We start from the raw sequence: 26,224 nt of genomic DNA on the forward strand, positions 1-26,224 counted from the left end.
CAGCCCAAAAAGATTGTGTTCACTGCAGCTCACACACAGAAAAATGGATGTGGATCACTGACACCTGCCTATCTCCTATCCCACACCACACAGCAATATCGATTGTAGTTTGTAGAACACAGTTTCCCTAAAATTCAGCAGCAGCAGCCTCTCCCTAACAGGATTGAGAAGAGATCGTAGATCAGGATTGAGTGCAGAGTCACCCCACCCCCCACACAGCAATATCGATTGTACTTTGTAGAAGACACTGACCCTATATTTCAGCCGTTAGGGAGATATAACGCCCCTGACCGTGCTTACTGGTCCACGTATCGGTAGTTAGGTGGACCTTGGCACAGATGGCGTTGCGCAGTGCACACCTGATTTTTTCCCCCACTTGGTTGTGCAGGGAAGGGATGGCTTGCCTGGAAAAGTAGTGGCGGCTGGGCACGACGTACTGTGGGACAGCCACCGACATAAGGTTTTTAAAACTGTGCGTCTCCACCAGATGGAATGACAGCATTTCAAAGGCCAATAATTTTGAAATGCTGGCATTCAGGGCCAGGGATCGCGGGTGGGTAGGGGGGTACTTCCTCTTCCTCTCAAGTGTTTGGGAGATGGAAAGCTGAACGCTTCCACGGGACATTGTGGAGATGGTTGTTGGTGACCCAGGTGGTGGTGTTGCTGACAGATCGTCTGTTTGCGGGGTGGCAGGTGCTGGTATCACTACAGATGTGGCTGGAGCGGCCGAGACTGCAGCAGAAGATGAAGCAGGATAAGCCAGAGACGTTTCTTGGTTTTGAAGGTGTGTACTCCACTGCAGCTCGTGCTTTGCACTTAGATGCCTGATCATGCAGGTTGTGCTCAGGTTGAGAAGGTTTATGCCTCGCTTCAAGCTCTGATTGCACAGGGTGCAAACCACTCGTGTCCTGTCATCAGCACATTTTCTAAAGAACTTCCACGCTAGAGAACTCCTTTGAGCTGACTTTGGTGCGCTCGTTTCCTTTACTGTTTTGGGCAGTAGCGGACGTAGTGTCTAGGGCACGGCCGCTCCGCTTCTGCACCCTGCTCCCTCTTCTGCTGTGCTGGTGGCTCTGTGCGACCACCGCCTCTTCCTCCAAACTACTCAGGTCACCTGCATGACGTTCATTCCATGTGGGGTCGAGGACCTCATCGTCCTCCACATCATCTTCCACCCAGTCTTCACCCCTGCCCTCCTTGTCGGTCTCCACAATGCTGAACGCCGCAGCAGTTGGCACATGCGTTTCGTCATCATCGGAGACGTGCTGCGATGATTCTTGCATGTACTCATCTTGAGAAATAAGTGGTTGGGCATCGCTGCACTCAATCTCTTCCACTTCTGGGGCAGGGCTAGGTGGATGGCCCTGGGAAACCCTGCTGACAGAGTCATCAAAAAGAAGAAGAGACTGCTGTATGGCTTGGGGCTCAGACTGCTTGCCTGATTTGCAAGGGGGTGAGGTGAAAGACGGTTGGACATCGGCTGCAGGTGCCAACTGTGACCTTTCTGCAGTAGACTGGGTGGGAGACAATGTGAAGGAACTGGAGGCACTGTCAGCAGCAAACCAATCTACTATCGCCTCCACTTGTTCTGGCCTCATCACTTCTAGGGGCGTATGATGCCCTACCAAATACTGATGCAGGTTCTGTCGCCTACTCACACTTGAGGAAGGTGTTTCACTTGTGCGTGTAGCTGGCACAGATCGACCACGTCCTCTCCTTGCAACAGGAGCTCTACCAGCAGCACCACGACCCAGGCCACGGCCCTTATTTGACGGTCTCCTCATATTTCTGTAATTTAAGATCTTGCCCTAGAAAGGTTTTTATTGAATAGCGGAATAGGAAATATGATCCAAAAAAGTGTATGTATCTCGCACGTACAAAACCACACTAGGCCCCAATTACTATTGTTTCTACCCCTAAAAGGATGGATGAGGAGTAGGAGGAGTATGGAACAGACAGCACCCTCAAATCTTCAGAAGTATGAGATGAACCTCAAAAACTTGGAAAGGTGGATCTCACACGTACCGACACAGACTATCCCGCAATTCAATTGATCCTCAAAGGTTTTTATTGAATAGCGGAATAGGAAATATGATCAAAAAAAGTGTATGTATCTCGCACGTACACCACCACACTAGGCCCCAATTACTATTGTTTGTACCCCTAAAAGGATGGTTGAGCAGTAGGAGGAGGAGTATGGAACAGGCAGCACCCTCAAATCTTCAGAAGTATGAGATGAACCCCAAAAACTTGGAAAGGTGGATCTCACACGTACCGACACAGACTATCACGCAATTTAATTGATCCCCAAAGGTTTTAATTGAATAGCGGAATAGAAAATATGATCAAAAAGAAAGTGTATGTATCTCACACGTACACCACCACACTAGGCCCCAATTACTATTGTTTGCACCCCTAAAAGGATGGTTGAGCAGTAGGAGGAGGAGTATGGAACAGGCAGCACCCTCAAATCTTCAGAAGTATGAGATGAACCCCAAAAACTTGGAAAGGTGGATCTCACACGTACCGACAGAGACTATCACGCAATTTAATTGATCCCCAAAGGATTTAATTGAATAGCGGAATAGAAAATATGATCAAAAAGAAAGTGTATGTATCTCACACGTACACCACCACACTAGGCCCCAATTACTATTGTTTGTACCCCTAAAAGGATGGTTGAGCAGTAGGAGGAGGAGTATGGAACAGGCAGCATCCTCAAATCTTCAGAAGTATGAGATGAACCCCAAAAACTTGGAAAGGTGGATCTCACACGTACCGACACAGACTATCACGCAATTTAATTGATCCCCAAAGGTTTTAATTGAATAGCGGAATAGAAAATATGATCAAAAAGAAAGTGTATGTATCTCACACGTACACCACCACACTAGGCCCCAATTACTATTGTTTGTACCCCTAAAAGGATGGTTGAGCAGTAGGAGGAGGAGTATGGAACAGGCAGCACCCTCAAATCTTCAGAAGTATGAGATGAACCCCAAAAACTTGGAAAGGTGGATCTCACACGTACCGACACAGACTATCACGCAATTTAATTGATCCCCAAAGGTTTTAATTGAATAGCGGAATAGAAAATATGATCAAAAAGAAAGTGTATGTATCTCACACGTACACCACCACACTAGGCCCCAATTACTATTGTTTGTACCCCTAAAAGGATGGTTGAGCAGTAGGAGGAGGAGTATGGAACAGGCAGCACCCTCAAATCTTCAGAAGTATGAGATGAACCCCAAAAACTTGGAAAGGTGGATCTCACACGTACCGACACAGACTATCACGCAATTTAATTGATCCCCAAAGGATTTAATTGAATAGCGGAATAGAAAATATGATCAAAAAGAAAGTGTATGTATCTCACACGTACACCACCACACTAGGCCCCAATTACTATTGTTTGTACCCCTAAAAGGATGGTTGAGCAGTAGGAGGAGGAGTATGGAACAGGCAGCACCCTCAAATCTTCAGAAGTATGAGATGAACCCCAAAAACTTGGAAAGGTGGATCTCACACGTACCGACACAGACTATCACGCAATTTAATTGATCCCCAAAGGTTTTAATTGAATAGCGGAATAGAAAATATGATCAAAAAGAAAGTGTATGTATCTCACACGTACACCACCACACTAGGCCCCAATTACTATTGTTTGTACCCCTAAAAGGATGGTTGAGCAGTAGGAGGAGGAGTATGGAACAGGCAGCACCCTCAAATCTTCAGAAGTATGAGATGAACCCCAAAAACTTGGAAAGGTGGATCTCACACGTACCGACACAGACTATCACGCAATTTAATTGATCCCCAAAGGTTTTAATTGAATAGCGGAATAGAAAATATGATCAAAAAGAAAGTGTATGTATCTCACACGTACACCACCACACTAGCCCCCAATTACTATTTTTTGTACCCCTAAAAGGATGGTTGAGCAGTAGGAGGAGGAGTATGGAACAGGCAGCACCCTCAAATCTTCAGAAGTATGAGATGAACCCCAAAAACTTGGAAAGGTGGATCTCACACGTACCAACACAGACTATCACGCAATTTAATTGATCCCCAAAGGTTTTAATTGAATAGCGGAATAGAAAATATGATCAAAAAGAAAGTGTATGTATCTCACACGTACACCACCACACTAGGCCCCAATTACTATTGTTTGCACCCCTAAAAGGATGGTTGAGCAGTAGGAGGAGGAGTATGGAACAGGCAGCACCCTCAAATCTTCAGAAGTATGAGATGAACCCCAAAAACTTGGAAAGGTGGATCTCACACGTACCGACACAGACTATCACGCAATTTAATTGATCCCCAAAGGATTTAATTGAATAGCGGAATAGAAAATATGATCAAAAAGAAAGTGTATGTATCTCACACGTACACCACCACACTAGGCCCCAATTACTATTGTTTGTACCCCTAAAAGGATGGTTGAGCAGTAGGAGGAGGAGTATGGAACAGGCAGCACCCTCAAATCTTCAGAAGTATGAGATGAACCCCAAAAACTTGGAAAGGTGGATCTCACACGTACCAACACAGACTATCACGCAATTTAATTGATCCCCAAAGGTTTTAATTGAATAGCGGAATAGAAAATATGATCAAAAAGAAAGTGTATGTATCTCACACGTACACCACCACACTAGGCCCCAATTACTATTGTTTGTACCCCTAAAAGGATGGTTGAGCAGTAGGAGGAGGAGTATGGAACAGGCAGCACCCTCAAATCTTCAGAAGTATGAGATTGTGTTCACTGTACCCCACAAAGATTGTGTTCACTGCACCCCACAAAGATTGTGTTCACTGCACCTCAAAAAGGATTTTGTTCACTGCACCCCACAAAGATTGTGTTCACTGCACCCTAAAAGGATTTTGCTCACTGCACCCCAAAAAGATTGTGTTCACTGCACCCCACAAAGATTCTGTTCCCTGTACCCCACAAAGATTGTGTTCACTGCACCCCACAAAGGATTTTGTTCACTGCACCCCAAAAAGATTGTGTTCACTGCACCCCAAAAAGGATGTTGTTCACTGCACCCCAAAAAGGATTTTGTTCACTGCACCCCAAAAAGATTGTGTTCACTGCACCCCAAAAAGGATGTTGTTCACTGCACCCCAAAAAGGATTTTGTTCACTGCACCCCAAAAAGATTGTATTCACTGCACCCCACAAAGATTGTGTTCACTGCACCCCACAAAGGATTTTGTTCACTGCACCCCAAAAAGATTGTGTTCACTGTACCCCCCAAAGATTGTGTTCACTGCACCCCACAAAGGATTTTGTTCACTGCACCCCAAAAAGATTGTGTTCACTGTACCCCCCAAAGATTGTGTTCACTGCACCCCACAAAGATTCTGTTCACTGTACCCCACAAAGATTGTGTTCACTGCACCCCACAAAGGATTTTGTTCACTGCACCCCAAAAAGGATGTTGTTCACTGCACCCCAAAAAGGATTTTGTTCACTGCACCCCAAAAAGATTGTGTTCACTGCACCCCAAAAAGGATGTTGTTCACTGCACCCCAAAAAGGATTTTGTTCACTGCACCCCAAAAAGATTGTATTCACTGCACCCCACAAAGATTGTGTTCACTGCACCCCACAAAGGATTTTGTTCACTGCACCCCAAAAAGATTGTGTTCACTGTACCCCCCAAAGATTGTGTTCACTGCACCCCACAAAGGATTTTGTTCACTGCACCCCAAAAAGATTGTGTTCACTGTACCCCCCAAAGATTGTGTTCACTGCACCCTACAAAGATTCTGTTCACTGTACCCCACAAAGATTGTGTTCACTGCACCCCACAAAGGATTTTGTTCACTGCACCCCAAAACGATTGTGTTCACTGCACCCCAAAAAGGATGTTGTTCACTGCACCCCAAAAAGGATTTTGTTCACTGCACCCCAAAAAGATTGTGTTCACTGCACCCCACAAAGATTGTGTTCACTGCACCCCACAAAGGATTTTGTTCACTGCACCCCAAAAAGATTGTGTTCACTGTACCCCCCAAAGATTGTGTTCACTGCACCCCACAAAGGATTTTGTTCACTGCACCCTAAAAAGATTGTGTTCACTGTACCCCCCAAAGATTGTGTTCACTGCACCCCACAAAGATTCTGTTCACTGTACCCCACAAAGATTGTGTTCACTGCACCCCACAAAGGATTTTGTTCACTGCACCCCAAAAAGATTGTGTTCACTGCACCCCAAAAAGGATTTTGTTCACTGCACCCCAAAAAGGATTTTGTTCACTGCACCCCAAAAAGATTGTGTTCACTGCACCCCACAAAGATTGTGTTCACTGCACCCCACAAAGGATTTTGTTCACTGCACCCCAAAAAGATTGTGTTCACTGCACCCCAAAAAGGATTTTGTTCACTGCACCCCAAAAAGGATGTTGTTCACTGCACCCCAAAAAGGATTTTGTTCACTCCACCCCAAAAAGATTGTGTTCACTGCACCCCACAAAGATTGTGTTCACTGCACCCCAAAAAGGATTTTGTTCACTGCACCCCAAAAAGATTGTGTTCACTGCACCCCACAAAGATTGTGTTCACTGCACCCCAAAAAGGATGTTGTTCACTGCACCCCAAAAAGATTGTGTACACTGCACCCCACAAAGATTGTGTTCACTGCACCCCACAAAGGATTTTGTTCACTGCACCCCAAAAAGATTGTGTTCACTGCACCCCAAAAAGGATGTTGTTCACTGCACCCCACAAAGGATTTTGTTCACTGCACCCCAAAAAGATTTTGTTCACTGCACCCCAAAAAGGACGTTGTTCACTGCACCCCAAAAAGATTGTGTTCACTGCAGCCCAAAAAGATTGTGTTCACTGCAGCTCACACACAGAAAAATGGATGTGGATCACTGACACCTGCCTATCTCCTATCCCACACCACACAGCAATATCGATTGTAGTTTGTAGAACACAGTTTCCCTAAAATTCAGCAGCAGCAGCCTCTCCCTAACAGGATTGAGAAGAGATCGTAGATCAGGATTGAGTGCAGAGTCACCCCACCCCCCACACAGCAATATCGATTGTACTTTGTAGAAGACACTGACCCTATAATTCAGCAGACTCTATCCCTAAAATGCCTACAACTCGCCCTGCCTAAACACTCCGACCTGTCCCTCAATTCTATCCGGACACAAATGTTTTTTTCCTGCCTGTCTTTCCCTAATCAGCAGCCAGCACGTTGATGTGTGCTCTGTCCCTGATCTAAGCAGCAGAATGAAGACGCTGCGGCTGCCTGGAACTTATAAAGACTTGGTCACATGCTTCAGACGGCCAATCACAGCTACTGAGACATTTGCAGGCATGGCTGGGATGGCTTAAGGCACACCAGTTAAACGATTGTTGATTGGCTGTTGAAAGCCCGCCATGAAAAGAGCGCCAAAGCATGCAAAACCCGGAAATAAATTGACCGAACACGGATTTTTACCCGAACATACAGTAAAGTGTCCGTGTCCGTGTTCGGGTACAATAAATCCAATTATTCGGTACGAACACGAATAATACAGTCCGTGTTCGCTCAACACTACTCTTAAGGAGAAAGGTGTATATTAACATATCCCCAGCACAGGTCATTGTGCTAAGGAAGGTAACAAACATTTTGGAGGGGGGTGATAAAAGGTTACAGTAGAGCCTTTGCTTGTACCAACAGATCCTAGTGTGTGAGAGGACAGGTTTTTGTGAAGCAAAGAAAGTGAATGAGTCAATCAAGCCTCTTATCGATATTGCTGTGAAGCACTCACACTTTCTGTTTTATATATATATATATATATATATATATATATATATATGGGAAAATTTTTGCCTATCCTCATGTAAGCCTACCACGGGTCAGCTCCTCCCCCTTTGACCCCTCCAGGAAAACGTTTTCCTAGCCTGTAAAGGACTAGTGTCTCCCCCCCTGACAGCATTCAACATGCGAGACCTCGCAACAGCAAATTTGGGTGGGATATCCTTGACTGACATAAGGAGGGTCCAGAAAAGGAAAATTACTGTAAGTATAGGCAACAATTTTCCATGTCCCTGGAACCTCCTCATGTCAGTCTACTACGGGATGTAAAAAGAAATGCTACAGTAAGAGGAGAGAAAAAACCAAAGAGACAACGCCATAACTACTGCCACATAAAATTTAATGAGTGACAGCCACTTCAATGATGGTAGACTCAATGCCTGTGAAGGAGGAAGGGTAATATCCACTATGTAGTGACAAATAAATGTATTGGCTGTGCTTCAGCTTGCTGCCCTGCATACGACCTCCACCGAGACCTTTGCACATGTCACCTATGAGGCTGCCATGCCCCTAGTAGAGTGCACCTTCAATTCTGCTGGAGGAGGAAGCCCGTGTGATCTGAAAGTGGTTTGAATTGTTTTAAGAATCCAGGCTGACATAATTCTGGGTGGAATGGCACACTCCTTCCTTGAACCGTTAGGCAAGATTAACAAATTCTCCACTTTTAGGGACTAGCTAGTTCGTTCCATGCACGTTGTGAGTGCCTTATCTAAAACCAACTTCTTCCATTCATCTTCTATGCCATCTTCTGGGAAGATTGGAAAAATGGTTTCCCAATTTAAATGAAAGAAGGTAGACATTTTTGGCAAGAAACATGACACTGGCCTTAGAACTCTTCTGTTCTGTAAAATCAAATGGTAAGGCTCCTTCACTGACAAGGCACAGAACTCTGAGACTCTCCTTGCAGACGCAATAGCTGTTAAAAAGATGGTCTGTAACGTAAGGTCAAGTGAAACAGGGAGCATGATGAGAGTGGCTCAAAAGGTGGTAACAGTAGAGCTTTCAACACCAGGGTCAAGCCCCATATGGGGAAGTATGATTTCACTGGAGGACAAATCTTCACTGCAGCCTTCTAAAACAGGATAACCAAAGAATTAAAGGCCCACCTATGATTCGACATTGCCAATATAGATAAAACTTGCACCCTTAAGGAATCGTATGCTAAGCCACTTTCCAAGCCTTTCTGAAGGAAGTCTAGGACGTTTGACACCAAAGGCGCCAAAGGATTCTACTTCTTCTTCGTTGCCATACTCGATGGTAGGCTCGATGGAGTTTGTTGACTCCTTCCTGGCTCTTAATAATGTTCCTACCACATTATAGGATAGTTCTCAGAGACCTCCTTTTAATTTCCATGCAGCTAGTTTCAACTGATTGGGGCTCAGATGAAAAATCCCATTCTGGCGCAGAAGAACTTGACAAAAAGCCAGCTGAACAGATTGCTCCAGCTTCATCTTTCAGGCCAGTGCAAACAACGGCCTCCTGGATCAAGTGAGGAGAATCACACCTTCTCTCTCTGGAACTTCAGGGGAATTACCTTCAGGAAGACTATCAAAGGGAGAGGAGGAACCACATAAACTAGATGAAAGCTCCAAGGTCTGATCAGGGCATCTTGGGCTAGGGCTTGTGGATCCCAGAGCCGAGAGAAATAAAGAGGAAGCTGAGAGTTCACCCCTGAAGCCATCAGGTCCATGGCTGGAGTTTCCCACTTACCGAAGATTCTGTGCAAATAGCTGGCATTGAGTCTTCACTCATTGTGGTCTAAGAATCTGCGAGGCAATCTGTTAAGATATTCTCTGCATCTGGAAGGTGAGTTGCTGTTAGCGATATGACCCTTCTGCCCATTGGAATAGCATGCAATTCTTAGCAGAGGAATGCTCTTTGTACCACCCTGCTGGTTCAAATAGGCCACCGTGATGTGATTGTCTGAAAGAATTTTTAATGGCCACCCCTGGAAAAGGGTCTTGAAAACCACCAGGACTCGACGAAGCGCCTCCAGCTCAAGGAAATTTAAACCTTAAGCCTCCATGCTCCTCCAACTGCCCGGGTTTGATGACCAAAGCAATGGGCTCCCCAATTTGCAGACTGGCGTCTGTCATTACTACAAGTGGATCGGTTAGAACCAGGGGGACTCCAACATTTAGGCTCTGGACTGCTGTACACCAGGTCAAGGACTGGATTACTGCCAAAGGAAGCAATATCTTCTGAGCCAAGGCATGGTGATCTCACTGGCGAAGAAAATTAAACTGGAACGTCCTTCTTCACCACCTGGCCAATGGCACCACTGGGATGGTTGGGGAGAGGAGGCCCAGAAACTGCAAACATTCTCTTGCTGAAAGAGATGATCTTGACATCACTATTCTCGTCAGGAACTGCACTTCTTGTACCTTCCTCTGGGAGAGGAATACTCAACCTAAGCCTGTATTAAAACGAATCCCCAAATATTCCAGAATTTGAGTCGGGTGCATCTGGCTTTTCTGAAAATGTACCAGCCAACTGAACCGAGCAAGCATCTTGCAGATTTGGACAACCTGACCGTGCAGAGTGTCGTTTAATGGAGTAAACATCAAATTGTCATCTAGATAGTGAAAAATGTGGATTGCCTTGAGTCTGAGAGATGCAATGGTCGCTGACAAAATCTTTGAAAAAGTCAAAGGAGCGGAACAGAGGCCAAAGGGAAGACAACTAAATTGGAAGTGAGCATCTTCTATTGCAAATCTTAAAAAGCGGTAATGTGCTGGATCAATGGGAACATGTAGATACACGTCTGCTAGGTCGATCAAGACCATTCAGTCTCCTGGTTTTATAGTGATGATAGTCTTCAATTACTCCCTTTTGAAGGGAGGAACCTTTATGAAGAAACTTTTGATCCAGAACTGGACTGGTCTCAAGGCTCCTGATTACATTGTTACTAGGAATAGAGGGGAATATATGCCCTTCCTGCATTCCCCCTCAGGAACTGGAGGAATAGCGTGCATTCTTAACAAGTTCTGTGTATAAGTTTGCAAACATTGCCACTTCTTGTTAATCTTTGACATTCGAGTCTCTACAAAGGCAGATCAAGGGAGTCTTTTACAGAACTCCAAGCGATATCCTCTTCAAATTACATCTAAAATGTATGTATTCTCCAATTTTTCTGCCCATGTCTCCTTGAAAAGAGCTAGCCTTACTCCCTTCTGAGGTGACTGGGTGGAGACACCTTCAGAAAGCTCTGTCAGGGGCTTCAAAAGCTTGATTGGGTTTACTCTTTGAACCTTTTGCAAAGTTGGAGGGGGTTGATCTCCACTGGCAGAAAAAAGGATGCCCTGGTCTATATGCACTGGCTTCCTTAAAGCTCTCCTTCGCATCATGTTTCCACCTCCATGCTTGACTGTAGTGATGGTGTTCTTAGGGTCAGCATTTTTCTTCCTCCAAACACGGCAAGTTGAGTTAATGCCAAAGAGCTCAATTTTGGTCTCTTCTGACCACAGCACTTTCTCCCTATCCTTCTCTGAATCATTTCGATGTTCACTGGCATGACTGTACATGTGCCTTCTTGAGGAAGGGGACTCGCTGTTTTTGGAAGAAGGAAAATGCTGACTTTGACCCTAAGAACACCATCGCTACAGTCAAGCATTGAGGTGGAAACATAATGCTTTGGGGCTGTTTCTCTGCTAAAGGTACAGATCAACTTTGTCGCATTGAGGGGCCAATGCATGGGGCCATGTTTTGTAAAATTTTGGATGAGAACCTTCTTCCCTCAGCCAGAACACTGAAAATGAGTCAAGGAGGGGTCTTTCAGCATTATAATGACACAAAACATATCCCTAAAGCAACAAAGGAGTGGCTCAAGAAAGAAGAAGCACATTAAGGTCGTGGATTGGCCTAGCCAGTCTCCAGACCTTAATCCTATAGAAAATTTGTGGAGGGAGCTGAAACTTTGAGCTGCCAAGCGACAGCCAAGAAAACGTAAGGATTTAGAGAAGATCTGTAAAGAAGAGTGGACCAAAATCCCTTCTGAGATGTGTGCAAACCTGGTCACTAACTACAAGAAACCTCTTACCTCTGTGCTTGCCAAAAAGGTTTTCTCCACCAATTACTAAGACATGTTTTGCTTGGGGATCAAATACTTACTTTACTCACTGAACTGCAACTCAATTAATAACATTTGTATTGTGTGTTTTTTCTGGATTTTTGGTTGATATTCTGTCTCTATCATTTATATAACCTATGATAAAAATTAAAGATGCTTCATTTCTTTGTAAGTGGGCAAACCTAAAAAATCTGCAGGGGATCAAATAATTATTTCCCCCATTGTAAGTACAGTGAATCCAGGCTGTGCTATGTTAAATATTTTTTTCCTATGTCCTCTGAATTTTGCTTGGTGCTGCCAGCTGAGACCCTGCCACTACCCTACTGTTTGGGTCCACTGAGCTCATACTCTCACCTTCTTATGCTGCTCAGCATTGAAAAGGTTAAATGAGGACATTAATTGCTATATTATTAGTTGTCTGAAATGTATTTATTTTTTTCTAGGCACTGACTTTCTTGACTTCAGCATCGCTGTTATTGGGGAGCAGAGTGGTTTACAGAAGAAGTCTGTAGTTATTAGTAATGCGAGTAGTGATGTGAATCATCGGCACTGTGGACAGAACTGTAGAAGTGTTTGGAATAGATCAGACTCCTGCCCTGTTAATTTATGCTGCACAGTGGGTGGATCCACCCATTGTGTAATATAGATTGACAGGCTAGGAGTCTGATCCATTCCAATCATGACCACAGTCCCACCAACAATGCCGCCCAGTCAGACTCCATGTCCCAGGGTACGATGGGATGTGTAGTCTTAGGAAGGCGAACACTAACAGGAAGTAATGTCACTGATTCAAAGATCCCTCCTCCATGTGCCCAGGGATAGAAGAAGTTTCTGTGCAAAGACATGATGTCACAGCTTTTTAAAACTGTGAGCTTTTTTTGTTTTTGTTGCATACTATGCAGGTTTTGTTTTTTCAGAATTACATTAGCGGTGTTGCTTATCTAATTACAAAGGACTATTCTGAATTTTTTATCACCATCCTGAAATTCTTCTTTAACTAATACTAAGAAAATGATGGAAAACATTTGTTTTCCACAAGTAACAGCCATGCATAGTTTTGCTTCACCTTCGATAAATGAAGCATATTGGCTTTTCCTAGTGAAATATGCAAGAGCCTTAAGTGGAAAAGATCACCTTGATTGCCCCATAGGAAAAGCTTCTGTCTGATTTGAAACACCTTGGCTGAACTATAGCTTAGAACTTCAGGATGTAGCCTCTTTTGGGAACTTTCTAAGTGTTCAAAAGCACCACATAATAAGTACAATTCATAAGGTTTCTTTTGCTGCTTAAAATATTGTGTGTGGGCATGTACATTGGATGTTTTTTTTTTTTCTAAAGGTTTCCTCTTGAGATTAGCTCTAAGTTTTACAGGCCTAGCATAGTTTATGCTATAAGAAACAGTTCAAGAGACTGAAAAAAATATATTCAGCAGATCAAGAATAGATACTCTAGTGGAAGTTAAATTAAACATGAAAATTGTTTTTTATAGTATCGCCTTCTTGGATAATGTGTCTCAAAAATTACCACATGTTGAAAATAATGCATTTTATGAAGCAATTGAATGGAATTGCAGAGGGAATACTCTTATGGGAAGTAACATAAAGTGCATTATTTTTCAATTCAGTAAACCTATGCTATGAATGGAAAATGTTAGTAGCAGGCTTGAAATCCGGTTTGTTTTAGACCGACAGTGAAATAAGTGGTTTTTAAATTCTTTGCAGATAGGAAAGTTCAATGTATTGTACAATGATTCTCTTGTCATAGCCATCTGCACCAAAAGATTTCTTACCTTAATATACACTGCTAAGCTTCTAAATATTTAAGCACATTTCATTTGTTATTGTGAAGCAATTCCTCATAGTGTTATCATATTCACTACATTAGTGCTGAAAGAAGGAAGCATACGCTTATGTTTACTGTAGCCATATATTTGAAAGCACTAGTCAATGGTTTGCCTAAGAAATGTGTGTTCTGTGTGTGCTCATGAAATTCTTTCTGAAGAAAAGCCTTAAAGTCTCCAGAGTGTGAACATTTGAACGATTATGATTATATTGATTTTTTTGCCAGTTTCTGTATATCCACTGATACATATTATGTGCATATATATGCGTGGGAACGAATAGTCTTTTAAAAGTTAATTTGCTTTGAGTTCAACTTAATCCAGCAATTATTAACTGACTAACAATTACCTTTTTAACAAAATAATTGTTACATTTTTAATTATACCAAGCAGAATTAAAGAATAAAAATATGCAATTTTGGGAAATTTCACCACCCTAACCACCAATTCATCAATCTGAAAGTGCATGCTTGATGTAGTGTCTTAATCAATGCCCAAGGGGATTGGTAAGAAGTTGGGTACCCCATTGCCTGTTAAATTTTCTTGTAAGATGAAAGAAACACCTGGGGCACTCTGGTGTTTTTTTGTGGGTATGCAAGATGTAAATGAGTTTAACTAGGATTGTAATGGAACATGCTTCCGACTGTATGAGTAAAGTTGAGCGGAGAATCCCTTCGGGCACCTTGAACAGAGTAGGGCTGATACACTAGGTCAGGCCTTTCTGGTTAGCTACACTGCCACTTTCACTGAACTGATAAGCACTTACTCTAGGAATATATATAGTATACAATGCATAGTGTCATTTTGGGCAAGTGGCATTGTAATTGAAGTGTTATTGTGAATTATAGACAATCACATTATTTTCCTAAAAAGAAAGACCAGGTTCAGTGTCGCAAGACTCGTACAAGTGAGATGGCTTTAGCTGATATTTTTTAAGAGTGCAGGCTAATAAAGCCAATGTACAAAGTTCATATAGTCACCTGCCATTAAGTTCATGTGTTTTATCTGTTTCCTGTATCTACCATAAGCTATGTAACACTAAAAACACATTTTCAGGCCATTATAAGGCTTGGTATGAGTAAGTGTGCATCAATACCTAATGAAGAAATATCTAAATTATTATTAAAGGAACAAATACAGTAAATGACCATGTTCAACTATTAAAAAGGATTAAATAAAAATAGAAATCATGTTATTGCCTATATATGATGTAAAAAGATGATAGACTATTAGGTTCAGAACCTCTAGCAATGTATTTCACACTTCTGGCAGGGCGTCTTTAGCTCTAATTACAGTGTATCATCACAGTGCTATTGATTTTCCATTTCTTTCTATTTAATAGATGGATATGTCGTTCACCCTAAATTTACTCTATTTCTGAGTATGGTATAAACTGGAGATTGTATTTAACATAAAAAAAGATTGGAAATCTAGCGATAGTGATATGTAATTTAATCACTCATGACTTGATGCACCACCTTTATAGTGTAAGACAACTTCATTAGGCTGGATCATAAAAGTCTGGATATCTTTTGGCAAATAGCTCTTAGTTTTATGTAAAAAATGATGTTCCACTGAAGCATTGTCATTTAATTTAGTTAAGCACATTTATTGACTACTCTATCAATATTAACTTGTGTAATTACATAGACAGTAGCAGTTTTTAACTAAGAGCTACAATAAAATGTATCTATATATAATTTGGAACTGGCATTTATTTTTAAATCCTTTAGCTTTCCAATACTAATCTCCAGACTCATGTAAGGGATATTATTATATAGTGATCAGTAAATCTTGGGTTTGATTCAAGGGCAGGTTCAATCACCAGACTCATGTAAGGGATACTAATATATAGTAATCAGTACATCTTGGGTTTGATTCAAGGACAGGTTCAATAAACACAGCAAAATATCCACAAATCTTGAACTTTAATGAGGACCAACCATATTGTAGTCAGTATGGAGGTAAATCTTGAAGATCAGTTCTCCCCATTTTCAAGAATAATAGGCAAGGGATTGTCAAACAAATGGCATTGGAAGTGGGAAACTGCTAGGGCAAACATGTACTAATGCAAAAAAAAAAAACATTAAAAATGCACTCCCCTCCCTGTCCAGGCCATTTTTCAGTTTTCAGCATTGTCCTTCTTTGAATGACAACTATTCAGTCATGCAACACTGTACTCAAATTCATTTTACATAATTTTTTGAGAGCAATAGAACCCTCTTTTGATGGTAATTTTATAAAGGCATTTTGAATAAAAACCTGTTTTTCTTAATTTCTACCCTGATGGACTGCCTCATTTCTTGAGATGTCTGGAACACCCAAAAATTACCCATTTTTATGAAAGTAGATAGTCCAAGTTTTTTTAGTAAGAAGAATGGTGAGTTTTTTAAGTTGTAATTATTTGCAACTTTTTTTGGAAAATTAATAAAGAAAGTAACATTTGATTTTATTTCACAAAGTTGTCATTTTAACAAATTATTTATTACACATAGTATGAGCTACCACATGTGTGAGACTTTTTTGCTGCCAGGAATGAGAAAGGAGCCCAAAATTCTATTTTATCAAGGGGCATAAATAATGCATCTGATTTCCTGTCTACCTATCACATTTCTTGAGGCCCTAAAGTGCCAGAAAAGAAGAATCATCCATAAAATGATCCTGTTTTGCAAAGTAGATCATTCGGTGTATTTAATTAGAGGCATGGTGAGTTTTTTGAAGATAACTTTTCTTGCCCCACGTTTTTGGAAAATGAAGAAACTGAAATTGTATTTTTTTACACACAGCAGTCAATACGATTTTTATAACACAGCATGGGATTACCAGGCATAGTAAACATCCCAAGGTATTTTTTAAGAGAGGCATGGTAAATCTTTTAAATATTTCACTTTTCTGCTACAGGTTTTTAGAAAATGTTAAGAAACAAAATATTGTTGCTAGTATCCTGCGAGGCACCTCCATCCCCATTGTACATACAAATGCAGAGTTTTGCCCATTAGGACTTTGTATGAAGCACCACACAACCAGTAATAAAAACATAGTGCAGATTTATTGAGCATATGCCAGCACATAGAACTGGGAAAAGGTGTCATAATGACAAACAGTGGGCCCAAATATACAAAATCCATTACATGGATACATACAGTAATCAAATAGCACATGGTACACATATCATAGCATCTATGGTGACCAGATGCATTTCACGAGTTCAGTCTCACTCTTCAGCGGTTGATGCATAGACATAGTCTAAAAAGTAAAATGGTTAAAAAATATAACATAGTAATGAACATGGAAATGTTTTAGGTAGATTGGAATGTGGGAATCAGACCAAGGAATCCATACTCACAAAGATGCAGGATGCTGTCGCACCAGCAGCCACTGGAGACATCTGACCTGACAGCTGTGAATAAAGGATCCAAAATGGGCCAGCAGCGCAAAGCAGGAAAGATGGAAAAATGGGCAAGCAGAACCGTTCAACATGACCTGCCAGGATAGGGGCTAGGGTGTATATGGGTGGTGATGTGCACAATAAATGAAAAATAAAATGAAAAATGATAAAAAGGTAAAACATTTGTGAGAAAATATTAAAATAGTGATTAAATGGCCAAGAGCAACCACATGGTACAATTAAGAATAGTGAAAGTGACCTGCACAGCTGAATTAAATGAGAATCCACATGTGAAACTAAGTGTATGTGTTATAAAGTATAAGATGCAACTTGGGGAGGCAGTGACACCAGTGCATGGGATTACCCCACTAGTGCATGAAATTGGATCAAAAAAGTAAATATGTGTGACAAATGAGGGAGGGTAAGGGTTTTTACCTACCAGGATGAAAATAAAGCTGACCTAAAATAGCGTGTGTCCAACCACCTGGGAGGCATTGCACAGACTGGTGTCTGAGCCCTCCTAAATATAGCCCAGTAGGCCCATTGCTGGATCCTTCCCAATGTCATGTGGACGCCCAGGTGGAGGGCAGGATAGACAAATTAACCCCACAATCCCTGGTTGCCATGGGGCAAAGGACAACGCAGGAGCACGAGTCGCTCAACAGGATCACGTGATCCGGTGCCATGACATGTCGGCTGAGCCTGTGCCATGCACTAGATTCTGTATTTAACGCTGATGTATCTTACTGGCGCCACCCCTAAAGGATGAGATGAGCGGGGACAAGGACAATGGATAATGGATTGGCATCGCAGCTCCCAGGAAAGAAATAACCGGCACAGCCACAGGGGGGGGGGGGGCAGACAAGTAGCACACCTGCAAGAGAGCAATTCCACATACTACAAAACAGACATGAATAAAATAATGTCCTAATGGAAGGACTGAAATATCAAATACAGCCAACCAAGAGTGGGGAGCAGATGTCTTCCACCTATTAATTCCTAAAAAACAAAATTTGGTTGGTAGTAACCTGCGAGGCACCTCCATCCCCATTGTACATACAAATGCAGAGTTTTGCCCACTGGGACGTTAGATGAAGTACCACACAACCAGTAATAAAAACATAGTACAGATTTATTGAGCATATGCCAGCAATAGAACTGGGAAAAGGTGTCATATGCCAAACAGTTGGCCCATATACAAATCCATTACATGGTTACATACAGTAATTAAATAGTACATGGTACATGTGTCATAGCATCTATGGTGACCCGACACGTTTCATGAGTTAGGTCTCACTCTTCAGGGGTCGATGCATAGATATAACCTATAAAGTAAAATGGTTAAAAATATAACATAGTAATGAACATGGAAATATATCAGGTATATTGGAATGTGGAAATCAGACTAAGGAATCCATACTCATCAAGATGCAGGATGCTGCATGCCAAAGTCACACCAGCAGCCACCGGAGACGTCTGAACCGGGAGCTGTGGGTAAATGATCCAAAATGGGCCAGCAGTGCAAAACAGAACAGATGGAAAAACGGGCAAGCATAACCAGAAACATGACCTGCCAGGATGGTGGCTAGAAAAAACTGTATATGGGTGGTGATGTGCACAATAAACTAAAAATAAAGTAAAAAATTATGGAAACGTAAAACATTTGGGAGAAAATGGCCAAGAGCAACCACATGGTACAAATATGAATAATATAAAGGATAAAGGAGATACAACCTTTTTAGGTACATCAGTGATCGAAGGAAAAATACAATGGAATCACTAACATGAAAACTGGGGACAACTGGAAGTAGCAAACCATTTAAACAATTACTTCTGTTCAGTCTTCTCAGAAAAATGTGTGCTAGCAAAAACAAGTTGGGGAATCATATTGGTTCTAGTAATGACAATTCATTTTTATGATTTCTGGAGACAGAGGTAGCAGGGGAACTGGCTCATTTAAAGCATAATAAAGACATAGGCCCTGAAGGTATTGTTTTTGGACCATTAACAGATCATTTTAATGAATCTTTTCTAACAGGAGAAGTTCTCAATGCCTGGTGGACAGCTAATATTGTACCTATCCACAGGAAAAGGGCACCAGGGTAGAAGCTGGCAAAAACAGGCCAGTGAGTTTAACATTGGTTGTAGTCAAGTTACTGAAACCACTCCTGAAAAGAAGGCTCATTGGCCTCTTCAAAACACAGAACCAAAGCAACATGGCTTTACTGTGGGCAGATCATATCAGACTAATCTGAATGTATTTTTTACTACATTACCAATATTTTTGACCAGAGTGATGCTGTGGAAATTACATATCTTGATTTCAGCAAGGCATTTGATGTAGTTCCACGTGATCTAATACAAACGTTGTACAAGCTGAGACTTAACCCTTGGGTGGTTCAGTGGATATGCAGTTGGTTAAAGGATAGATACCAGAGTGTGGTTGTAAATGGAGTTCATTCAGAACAGAGACCAGTGTACTACAAGGCTCTGTTCTAGGTCCTGTTCTATTTATTCTAATGTAAGTAATATAAAGGTTTGTTGGGCAAGGTATGTCTTATTGCTGACGATACAAAAGTGTGTAATAGGGTTGATATCCCTATGAAGATATGGAGCATGATATGGCATTGCTGGTCAAAGCAGTGGAAACTGCAGCTCAATGTTTCTAAATGTAAAATAATGCACCTAGGGAAAAAAATACCTTGACAGAGTACAACATTACAGGGGGTACAGTGTTGGCCAGCAATACAGAGGAAAAAGATTTGGGGGTACTTACCTCAGATAATTGCAAAATGAGCAAACAGTGAAAGCAGGCAGTGGGAAAAGCATATAAAAATTATAGGATGCATTACTAGAGGGGTCACCAATAGGAGGGAGGAGGACCTGATTCCTCTATATAGATCTTTAGTGACACCTCATTTAGAATAATGTGTCCAGTTTTGAAGAGCTCACTTACAAAAAGATATGGATAATATAGAACAATTCAAGAAATGGGTATCAAAAATGGTGAAAGGTCTAAGGGATAAAACATATCAAAAGTGACTTCATTAACTTAATGGGGTTGATTTACTAAAGGCAAATAGACTGGGCACTTTTCAACGTGCAGTTGCACTCTGCGAGTGCAGTTGCTTCAGAGTTTAGTAAACGAGGTAAAGCTTCACTTTGCAAAGAGTACCCAATCACGTGCAAGGAAAATAAAAAAAAAATGTATTTTTGCTTGCACATGATTGGATGATGGAAATCAGCAGAGCTTTTGCTCATTTACTAAGCTCTGGAGCGAGTGCTCTTCCAAACTGCAACTGCACTTTGCAAAGTGCACAGTCTATTTGTCTTTAGTAAATCAACCCCATTATGTATAGTATGGAGGAAAGAAGGGAAAGGGGAGACATGGAGACATGATTGAAAAGGACAGTATTTTTAATATTAAACCAAGATCAATAACACTGGGACATGGCCTAAAACTAACTGGAGGATTGTTCAAAACGAATCTTAGAAAGTATTATTTTAATGAAAGGATAGTTCACTGTACAGGGCCAATCACTGTAAGTAGCAAACCATTTAAACAATTACTTCTATTCCTTAGACTATTCCTTAGTCTGATTTCCACATTCCAATCTACCTGATCTATTTCCATGTTCATTACTATGTTATATTTTTTAACTATTTAACTTTATAGGTTATATCTATGCATCGACCCCTGAAGAGTGAGACTGAACTCATGAAACGTGTCAGGTCACCATTGATGCTATGACACATGTACCATCAAGATGCCACCATCCAGCCATTTATGTGCAATGGCTGGACAGGAGCAGTTAAATAACATGTTTGGCGGTTGCCCTTTACCTGCCTCTGTAGTGGTGCAGCTGTAGGATGTGCTACGGCAAATGTGATACTTACAAAATACCATTTGCTGCTAAATGGAATTTCCTTTCCTGCTTGGTTTTAAAAACTGCAAAGTACAAAAGTACATAGGGTTCTGGGCACTACTCTGGAGGACATATACCAATAAATTATAAAAATATATATTTTTGTGGGGAATAGCTCTTTTTTATAAGGCTTTAAGGGCAACATTATACATTTCCTTTCTATAACACACTTGGGGGGTGCTTTAAACCTGCCTGTAAAGTGGCTGCAAACTGTAGGCTGTTTTAAAGAAAAAAATTATATTTACAAAGAAAAAAATACTTTATAGATTTCTAGCTGCTAAATGACATTGTCCAGCCCTTTGTTCTGATAAGTGGGTCCCCACATAAAAAAAAAAAACTGCAAGGGGTCTTCCCTAAAAATATATACTCATTATATCCTCGATAAGGGTCTGGTATAGATTTAAAGGTGCCCCATGTAAAATAAAAATAAATCTCCAAAATGCAATACCAGACCCTTTTAGTTTTAAGGGGAAATCCCATGCAAAGAATAAGAACAAAGAATGAGGTTTCTCCTAAGTCCACACAAGATCCATATATCAGCATGCAGCCTTGCTGCCCACCAAAAGAAAGCTCTATTTGTGGGAAAAAATGGAACCAATTTTATTTGGGTATAGCGTCACACGACCGCGCAATTGTCAGTTAAAGTAATGCAGTGCCGCATCGCACAAAATGGCCTGGTCATTAGGGGAATACCTTCCACTCCAGAAGTGGTTAATGATGGTACCCAGGATCTCCAGCTTGTGGTTTGTTTACAAAGAGAATCCAGTGGGATGCTGTAATTTTGTGGCGGCAGTGCCACAGTCACAAAATGACAGACTTTCAGCTAATGTTTGTATACAATCAGTCAGCAATACAGGCGGGTGAATTGGCCAAATATAGTCAGTTTTGCCAGTTTGCTGAATAGTAAAAAGGCTGGGTTCTGATCACACTCATGTTAACCACTTCCCTACTGGGCACTTTCAGCCCCTTCTTGCCCAGGCCAATAGTCAGCTTTCAGTGCTATCGCACTTTGAATGACAATTGCGCGGTCATGCAACACTTTACCCAAACAAAAATGTTACCATTTTTTTGAGACAGAAAGCTTTCTTTTGGTGGTATTTAACCACTTAAGCCCCAGCCCTATTTCGGACACTTTTTGTTTACAAGATAAAATCAGTATTTTTTCCTAGAAAACTACTTAGAATCCCCAAACATTATATATATTCTTTTAGCAAATACTCTGGAGAATAAAATGTCGGTCATTGCAATATATTTTTTCACGCGGTATTTGTGCAGCGGTCTTTGAAACGCCATTTTTTTGGGAAAATTTTTGAAAAATCACATTTCACTGCATTTAAAAAATACTAAACAGTAAAGTTAGCCCATTTTTTTTGTATATTGTGAAAGATGATGTCACGCCGAGTAAATAGATAACCAACATGTTACTGTTTAAAATTGCGCACATCCGTGGGATGGCGACAAACTACGGTCAATAGAGATCTCAATAGGCGACGCTTTAAATTTTTTTAACGGTTACCAGTTTAGAGTTAGAGTGTAGCTCTTTTTTTTTTAAATTATTGCTCACGCTCTGGCGATCGCGGCGATACCTCACATGTGTGGTTTGAACAGCGATTTCATTCGCGGCTCGACTTCCGTATACGTTTTTTTCTCGTGCGTGAGCTAACAGGGAGGGGGGTGGCTAAAAATTATTTTTTTCCCTATTTATTTTATTTATTTTTTTAACTTTATTACAGGTATTTAAAAAAAAAATCTGATCACTTTTATTGCTGTCACAAGCAATGTAAACATCCCTTGTGACACCAATATGCAGTGACAGGTACTCTTTATGGAGAGATCGAGGATCTAAAAGACCCTAGACCGCTCCACTACACTTTCATGTATGCAAAACGCCGAAAAACTGCAATTTTGCATACAGCCGTTTTTTAAATCTGCCGCCTTTTGCAGCAGAGTAACCCGGAAGTGACGTCATGGAGGCCGCCTCCGGGTTACTTCATCAGATACCCGATCTAAGCCATTTCCGGCTTTGACCGGGACTCCATCCAGCTGGCGGACGCGCCGGCTGGGAGCTCGGGGCTCCCAGTGGGACGGGAGCTCCGAGCAAAGTCGCAGAAGTCGGCGGGAGGGGGGACGTCCCCTCCCGCTCACCCGGGTAACGATCGAGCGGCTCCCGAGCCACATCGGCCGTTACCGACGGAAAGCCGACCGTCGGCTGTTAACCACGGTATGGGGATGGTGCCTCTAGCTAGAGTCAGCATCTTGGTATACCCCCGCAAAGTCTGCCGACGTAGATCTACGTCAGTTTGCAGTAAGTGGTTAATTACCACTGGGTTTTTTTATTTTTTGCTAAACTAACGAAAAAGTTCCTGTTTTAAAATTTTGTGAGTAAGTAATTTTTCTCCTACACTGATGTGCGCTGATGAAACTGCACTGATGGGCACTGATAGCAAATGATAGGCTGCACTGATGGGCACTGATGAGGCAGCACTGATGTGCTCTGAAGAGGTGGCACTGATGAGGAGGCCTTGATGAGGCTGTACTGATAGGCACTGATAGGCGGTACTGATAGACGGGACTAATGGCCACTGACAGGCAGTGCTGATAGGTGGCCCTGATGGGTACTGATAGGTGGCACTGATATGTGGCACTGATAGGTATCACTGGTGGGCACTGACAGGCATCATTGGTGGGAAATGACAGGCAGCACTGATGAGCACTGGCAGGCATCATTGATGGGCACTGATTGGCAGCACTCATGAGTACAGATTGAAAGTATTTGTTGGCACTGTTGGGGCTGCACTGATCATTTGGACACTGATGATCAGTGTCCTGTTTATCAGTGCAGATGTCCCCTGTGCGCATTTGCTGGTTATCAGCTCTCCACTCCTCAGGCCCTGTCAGTGCGAGTAGAGGATTGCTGATAACCAGCAATTCTTGTTTACCCTGTAATCAACTGTGATTGGACACAGCTGGTCACTCTGACTGACTCTTTACCTGGATCTGTGATCAGCTGTGTCACATATCCCTGCTGATGTGCATCACTGGGGGCGCGTGGGCAGCATGATCAGGAGGAGACATCTATAGACACCCTCCTGGCAATGTGAGACGGCGCTGCAGCTGTCTTTTGGCTATAGTGCGAGTGGGAAGAAGTTAAACCCAAACTTAAAGCTCAACCCTAAAAATAATGGATAGTTATATTGTACTAAATAGGGTATTCATGGACATAGGTTGTTTATTCTTCTGTGGTTCAGCATCAAAATGATGAAATGTCTGTATTTAATGTACAGTACATGTCATATTTAGTTGAACTTTTGTTATTTGAATATTTTGACACCTGCACCAGTTTATCTTTTGGATATCTTTTTTTATTGTTAACTCCATAATATAGTGTGGCTATGGTGTAATTCAATAAACATGAGTTCTCTGTTGAAGTTTAATAATGCACATGTTCACATCTGATGCTTCACACTCAAAATTATTATGTGTTAATAGAGAAAGACCTAACAAAGATGCAGTTATTAGGGATTACTTGTATTTGTTATGTTTGTGAACAAATTTGTTTGATAAACTTTAAACCACTTGAGCTCCGGAAGGTTTTACCTCCTTCATGACCATAGCATTTTTTGCTATTCAGCACTGCACTATTTTAAGTGGTAATTGCACAGTCATGCAACACTGGAAGCAAAATATATATAAAAAAAAATTCACACAAATAGAACTTTCTTTAGGTGGCATTTTATCACCACTGCACTTTATTTTTTGCGACATAAATGAAAAAACTGAAACTTTTGAAAAATAAAAAAATATTTTATAGATACAGTATATACACTCACCAGCCACTTTATTAGGTACACCTGAATAATTGCTTGATAACACAAATTGCTAATCAGCCAATCACATGGCAGCAACTGCATTTAGACAGCTAGACGTGGTGAAGACAACTTGCTGAAGTTCAAACACAGCATCAGAATGGGGAAGAAAGGGGATTTAGGGGACTTTGTGGCAAGGTTGTTGGTGCCAGATGGGCTGGTCTGAGTATTTAAAAAACTGCTGATCTACTGGGATTTCCACACACAACCATCTCTAGGGTTTACAGAGAATGGTCTGAAAAAGATAAAATATCCAGTTGTGTGGACGAATAAGCTTTGTTGATGTCAGAGGTCAAAGGAGAATGGGCAGACTGGTTTGAGATGATAGAAAGGCAGTAACTTAAATAACCATTCATTACAACCAAGGTATACAGAAAACCATCTCTGCATGTACAACACATCGAACCTTGAAGCAGATGGCTACAGCAGCAAAAGACCACTCTTGTCAGCTAAAAATAGGAAACTGAGGCTACAATCCATACAGGCTAACCTCAATCGGACAATAGAAGATTGGAAATATGTTGCCTGGTATGACAAGTCTCGTTTTTAGCTGCAACATTAAGATGGTAGAGTAAGAATGTGGTGTAAACAGCATGAAAGCATGAATCCATCCTGTCTTGTATCAACGGTTCAGGCTGGTGGTGGTGGTATAACGGTGTGGGGGATATTTTCTTGGCACATTTTGGGCCCCTTAGTACCAACTTAGCATTGTTTAACCACTTTACCACCGGAGCATTTTGCTGTCTTACGTCTGGGCCACTTTTTGTGATTCGGCGCTGTGCGACTTTAACTGACAATTGCGCAGTCATGCAATGCCGTACCCAAACGAAATTTACGTCCTTTTTTTCCCACAAACAGAGCTTTCTTTTGGTGGTATTTGATCACCTGTGCGATTTTTACTTTTTGCGCTATAAACAAAAAAAAAGCATTTATTTTGAAAAAATAACAATATTTTTCACATTTTTTTATATGAAATTCCCCTCAAAAAAGATGTAAAAACCAATTTTTTTTAAATTTAAATTTTGGCCAATTTGTTTTCTGCTACCTATGTTTGGTAAAAAAATCACAATAAGCGTATTTTTATTGGTTTGCGCAAAAGTTATTGCGTTTACTAACTAAGGGAAAGATTTATGTCATTTTTGGTGTTTTTTTTTTTAACGCGTAATGGCGGAGATCTGCGATTTTTTTTGCGGGACTTCGACATTGCAGCAGACAGATCGGACCCTTGACTGACATTTTTGACACTTTTGGGGGTACCAGTGACATTACTGCAGTAATCAGTGCTATATATATGCACTGTTACTGTAAAAATGACAC

The 26,224-nt window shown here is 41.5% G+C and overlaps 1 protein-coding gene across 2 annotated transcripts in view; it reads left to right on the top strand.

Moving 5' to 3' along the window:
• Positions 1 to 26,224, top strand: part of GRM8 (glutamate metabotropic receptor 8) — a gene marked incomplete at its 3' end in the record, with an annotated part of 1,426,014 nt that overhangs the window by 1,224,425 nt on the left and 175,365 nt on the right. The window lies entirely within an intron of this gene.

Source organism: Pelophylax lessonae (genome assembly GCF_965119305.1).
Source record: "Pelophylax lessonae genome assembly, chromosome: 4".
In the NCBI taxonomy this organism is placed as follows: Eukaryota; Metazoa; Chordata; class Amphibia; order Anura; family Ranidae; genus Pelophylax; species Pelophylax lessonae.